The 6199-nt window shown below is 36.4% G+C and overlaps 1 non-coding gene across 1 annotated transcript; it reads left to right on the top strand.

Moving 5' to 3' along the window:
• Positions 1–4727: 4727 nt before the first annotated feature.
• On the top strand, positions 4728–4835 carry LOC127900187 (small nucleolar RNA R71). Its single transcript, XR_008052201.1, has one exon. It is a non-coding gene; the product is annotated as a small nucleolar RNA R71 (small nucleolar RNA).
• Positions 4836–6199: the final 1364 nt, after the last annotated feature.

Genomic DNA, 6199 nt, shown 5'->3' with positions numbered 1-6199 from the left:
TCAAAATCAAAACCAAAGTGAGTTAAACATGTTTGTAAATGATCATCACTAAGGTTTGAAATAAAAGTGTCATCAATTAATGCTTCTATTAAATCCACATCAACAATTCCATCATCTCCATTGTGAGGTTGTTTGGCAATGTTGAAGATGTTCAGTTCCATAGTCATGTTGCCGAAGGACAACTGCATATTTCCAGTCCTGCATTGAATGTGAGCATCCGCAGTTGCCAAGAAAGGTCGGCCTAGAATAATGGGGATGTGCTTCCTTGAATCCTGTATTAGTTGAGTGTCAATTACAATGAAATCAACAGGAAAATAGAACTTGTCTACCTGGATAAGCACGTCCTCCACAATACCATGAGGTATTTTCGTGGACCGATCTGCAAGCTGTAACACCACTGGAGTTGGGTGTAATTCTCCCTGTCCAAGTTTCACAAATACAGAATAAGGCAACAAATTTACACTAGCTCCTAAATCCAACAAAGCATTCTCAATTGTGTGGTTCCCTATACTACATGAGATAGTGGGGGAGCCTGGGTCTTTGCATTTTAAAGGAATTTTATGTTGGAGTATAGAACTAACGTTTTCTGTTAAAAATGCCTTCTTTTGAACAATCATATTTCTTTTTTTTGTACAAAGGTCTTTAAGAAACTTGGCATAAGATGGAACTTGTTTAATAGCATCAAGTAAAGGGATGTTAACACTTACCTGTTTGAAGATTTCGAGAATCTCACCTGTGGATTTTCCCTTTTTGCCTTTAGCTAACCTCTAAGGAAATGGAGCTTTGGGAATGTATTCTCGTGGGTTGGTTTCTTCTCTCTCTTCCGGTGATGAGTCATCAACATTCACAGGTACAATTTGATTTTCTTTTGTCACCGGCATCTCCACTTTGTTGTCCACTTCTTTTCATTTTCTCAAGGTCATGACTGCTTTGACCTCTCCATGCTGCTGTGGTGAACTAGTACTTGCTTCATGTACTCCTTTAGGATTAGGCACTGGTTGACTTGGAAACTTGCCTTTCTCAACAGTCATTGCCAAGGTCTGAACTGAAGAAGCAAGTTGTCCCACCATCTTCTCGAGGCTTGAAACTTATTGGGCTTGTGAGTTGAAGCCCGCTCTCAATTCATTTCGTAGTCCATCAATGGTGCGGTTCTGTTGCTCAATCGTGGAGTGAGTAACATTCTTGAAATTCTGGAATGCATCCTCCCATGGTCTGGGTTGTGAGTAGTTCTGGTTTTGATTGTATAGTTTAAATGGGGGCTGAAAGGCTTGAGGATTTTGAGGAATTGGTTGCATTGGTGGAGCTGGAGCTGCTGGTCTATTCTGTTGGAATCCTTGAGACCATGAAAAATTGGGGTGGTCTCTCCATCCAGGGTTATATGTGTTGGAGTATGGGTTATAATTCGATGGTTTTCTCATTACACCTATGGCATTGGCTTGATCGGAGTATGAGTCATGGTCATGTGGTTCTGTTGATCTAGCAGTCGATAACGATGCTATTTGTCGAGCAAGACCTTCAACCATCTCCTTGACTTCTTTGATTCCCGAAGTTGACTCGCCAATTTGAACCTCATTTACTCCCTTAATTCTTCTAGTATTCCTGAGTGATCGACTCCGTTGTTGGGAATTATCCGCTTGTCGCTGAAAGAATTCCCAAATCTCTGATGCACTTTTTGACATTAGCTCTCCTCCACTTGTTGCCATTAGCCATTCTTGCACATTCGGCAATAATCCCTCCAAAAAGTATTGGCATTGGTGCCATTTCTCGTACCCATGATGTGGACACTTCAAGAGTAGCCCATTGAATCGCTCCCATGTTTCGAAAAATTGCTCGTCCTCTCTCTGGGTAAACTCCAAGATTTCCCTGCGTATAGCATTGGTCTTATGCACTGGGCAATATTTATTCAAAAATTTAGTTACCATTTGTTCCCATGATGAAATGCTATTAGCAGGTAATGTATTAAGCCATGAGCGAGCTCTATCCTTTAAAGAGAATGGGAATAGTCTAAGTTTAACATCATCGTCTGAAAAATTCTCGTATTTAAAAGTTTGACAAATAGCATGAAAATCATTCAGATGATTATATGGATCCTCATTTTCTAGGCCATAGAATGTTGGGAGACAATTTAGCACACTAGGTTTTAATTCAAAACTCCTAGCAGCTACATTTGGGTATCTTATGCATGATGTGCTCAAATTAGCTAAAGGACTGAAATAATCCTTAAATGGCCTCTCTTGTGGTGCTTGTAAATCCATTCCAAATTTATTTTTAATGTGTTTTTGTGTGCGAAGTGTTTTTTCTAGTTCAAGGTCTATAGGTTCAAGATTAGGAAATAATGACCTACGACCATGCATGCAAAACAAATAAAATAAAAATAAAGATGGGAACAAAATAAATAAAAATAAAGAAGATGAAGAAATTACGATACTAACCTTATTGCGCTATTAAAACCTTTCTATAAAAATACACAAAAACAAATACGTGAAATAAATTAACTAAAAATAAATTAATAAGATAAACAAAAAAAAATTACAAAGAAAAATAAATTGAAAATTAAATTACAGAATTTTAAAGAAGAGAAAAAGAAAAGAAATACTAACCTTTAAATATAGATTCACTTTTTTTTTAAATAAAAAAAAATACAAGAAAACAATTAAATGGAAATATTCACAAAAATTAATTCTATGAATTAAAATTACTTACCTCCCCGGCAACGGCGCCAAAAACTTGTTGTGCAAATTTTAATGTACTCGCAAGCGCACGAATCTATTGTAGTATAGATCAATGGTGACGAGTGTCGATCCCACGAGGAGGTGGATTTTAATTATGTGTAGAATTAATTTTGTAAATGAGTGGTTGAAATTGTGGTGGAAGTGATTTAAATTATCCTAAAATTGGAATTGAGATTCTAAAATTGGAATTGCAATGGCGAGAATAAATTGAAGCGAAATCTATTGAAATGACATACTTGGGTATCTGGATCCGTATCAACATGCATCATGGACTAAATAATCCGTATTAATGCCAATTAAATCATGAGGGGGGAATCCACACCTCATGAACCACGCTCTAATCAATATGGTGCTAAGGGCTTATCGTGCCAAATAATAATAATCTTATACTAGAGAGCCGGTGTAACCAAGGCGGTATCTAGACAAGATTATTATTATTTGTCGACGAGAAGTCAAAACATCCACAAAAACTAGAGGGGAAGAGAAAATAAATTTACCAAATTAAGCCCATGACACATGTTGAGACTTCACCTTCAACCCAAGCTTGAAAGAAAATTAGCCACTCATAATTGAACTAGGGGCAAAATGGGAATTTATTAAAATATGAAGAAAATACAAGATGGAGAGGGAATTACAGAAAATGGAGTCCAAAAATGGATTCAGAGATATCAAATTAGGGGGGGAGGCCCCCTTTTTATAGATACATAGAGTAAATCATGACCATCGGATTAAAAACAGTTTGGACGCTCAAGATTGCGCCACGTCATCAGTCAACAGTCCACGGTTTGACCACGTGGATGAACAGTAACACGGTTTGACCTGGATGAACAGTAACGCGGTTTGGTTGAAAATAATCCTGTGTGATGCATGCACCGTACGCGAGATTTTTCGTCCACTGATATACTGCCACGTCACCATCAACAGTACATAAGAATTTTAGTCCAACAGGATCGTGACACCTCATCAGTCAATGCCACATCATCGGTCAATGCCACGTCATCGATCCGTCTATGTGAACAGTGCTGTGAACAGTAACGTATACAGTACCGTATACGTGAATAGTACCGTACATGTGAATAGTGCTATTTTTTCTTTTATGCTCCTTCTAAGGTTTTCGACCGTCCTGAGTTCAAAAGTGATGTCCGTTTTGCCGTCTGATCTCTCCTTTATTATGAAATGACTATAATGCCCCTAAAATACATAAAATACTTAATTAAAATAAAACACATGTAATTAAATCACAAGAAGGTTAAATACATAAAAGTAAAGGTTGTTAGTAAGACTTGAAATGTAAAATGATGGTTTTCTCCTTTATAAATATGCATTTTCTAACACTCAACAGCTCTCATCTCATTTCGTAATCCATCAATGGTGCGGTTTTGTTGCTCAATCGTAGAGTGAGTAACATTCTTGAAATTCTGGAATGCATCCTCCCATGGTCTGGGTTGAGAGTAGTTCTGGTTCTGAATGTATGGTCTAAATGGGGGCCAAGAGGCTTGAGGAATTTAAGGAATTGGTTGCATTGGTGGAGCTGGAGCTGCTGGTCCATTCTGTTTGAATCCTTGAGACCATGAAAAATTTGGGTGGTCTCTCCATCCATGGTTATATGTGTTGGAATATGGGTTGTAATTTGATGGTTTTCTCATTACACCTATGGCATTGGTTTGATCTGAGTATGAGTCATGGTCATGTGGGTCTGTTGATTTAATAGTCGTTAACGATGCTATTTGTCAAGAAAGACCTTCAACCATCTCCTTGACTTCTTTGATTCCCGAAGTTGACTCGCCAATGTGAACCTCATTTACTCTCTTAATTCTTTTAGTATTCATGAGTGATCGACTCCGTTGTTGGGAATTATCCGCTTGTCACTGGAAGAATTTCCAAATTTCTGATGCACTTTTTGACATTGGCTCTCCTCCACTTGTTGCCATTAGTCATTATTGCACATTCGGCAATAATCCCTCTAAAAAGTATTGGCATTGGTGTCATTTCTCGTACCCATAATGTAGACACTTCAAAAGTAACCCATTGAATCGCTCCCATGTTTCAAAAAACTACTCATCATCTCTCTGCGGAAACTCTGAGATTTCCCCACGAATAGCATTGGTTTTATGCATTGTGAAATATTTATTCAAAAATTTTGTTACCATTTGTTCCCATGATGTAATGCTATTAGCATGCAATGTATTAAGCCATGAACGAGCTCTATCCTTTAAAGAAAATAAGAATAGTCTAAGTTTAACATCATCATCTGAAAAATTCTCATATTTAAATGTTTGACAAACAGCATGAAAATCATTCAAATGATTATATGGGTCCTCATTTTCTAGGCTATAAAATGTTGGGAGACAATTTAGCACACTAGATTTTAGTTCAAAACTCCTAGCAGCTACATTTGAGTATCTTATACATGATGTGCTCAAATTAGCTAAGGGACTAAAATAGTCCTTAAATGGCCTCTCTTGTGGTGCTTGTTGTTGTTGCAAATCCATTTCAAGGTCTATAGGCTCAAGATTATGTAATAGTGACCTTCGACCATGCATGCAAAGAACACAAAACAAATAAAGATAAAGAAGAAGGAGAAATTACGATACTAACCTTATTACGTTGTTAAAACATTTCTATAAAAACACACTAAAATAAATACGTGAAGTAAATTAAAAAATAAATTAATAAGATAAACAAAAAAAATTACAAAGAAAAATAACTTGAAAATTAAATTACAGAATTTTAAATAAGAGAAAGAAAAGAAATTATTACCTCTAAATGCAGATTCACTTTTTTTCTTTTTTTTTAATAAGAGAAAAAAATACAAGAAAACAAATAAAAGAAATTATTCACAAAAATTAATTCTACGAATTAAAATAACTTACCTCCCCGGCAACAGCGCCAAAAACTTGTTGTGCAAATTTTATCAAACTCGCAAGTGTATGAATCTATTGTAGAATAGATTAATGGTGACGAGTGTCGATCACACGAGGATGTGGATTTTAATTATATGTAGAATTAATTTTGTATGAGGGTGATTGGATTTGTGGTGAAAGTGACTTAGATTATTCTAAAATTGAAATTGAAATGGGGAGAATAAATTGAAGAGAAATCTATTGAAATGACATACTTGGGTATCTGGATCCGTATCAACATGCACCATGGGCTAAATATTCCTTATTAGTGTCAATTAAATTATGAGGGGGGAATCCACACCTCATGAACTACACTCTAATCAATATGGTGTTAAGGGCTTATCGTGCCAAATAATAATAACCTTGAACCAGGGAGCCGGTGAAACCAGGGCGGTATCTAGACAAGATTAGTATTATTTGTCGACGAAAAGTCAAATCATCCACAAAAATTAGAGGGGAAGAGAAAGTAAATTTATCAAATAAAGCCCATGATACATGTTGAGACTTTACCTTCAACCCAAGCTTGAAAGAAAATTGGCTACTCATAATTAAACTCAGGGCAAA

This window comes from Citrus sinensis, chromosome 9, assembly GCF_022201045.2.
Source record: "Citrus sinensis cultivar Valencia sweet orange chromosome 9, DVS_A1.0, whole genome shotgun sequence".
NCBI classification, from domain to species: domain Eukaryota; kingdom Viridiplantae; phylum Streptophyta; class Magnoliopsida; order Sapindales; family Rutaceae; genus Citrus; species Citrus sinensis.
The sequence above is the reverse complement of the archived record's forward strand: the minus strand, read 5'-3'. Positions and strand labels throughout refer to the sequence as shown.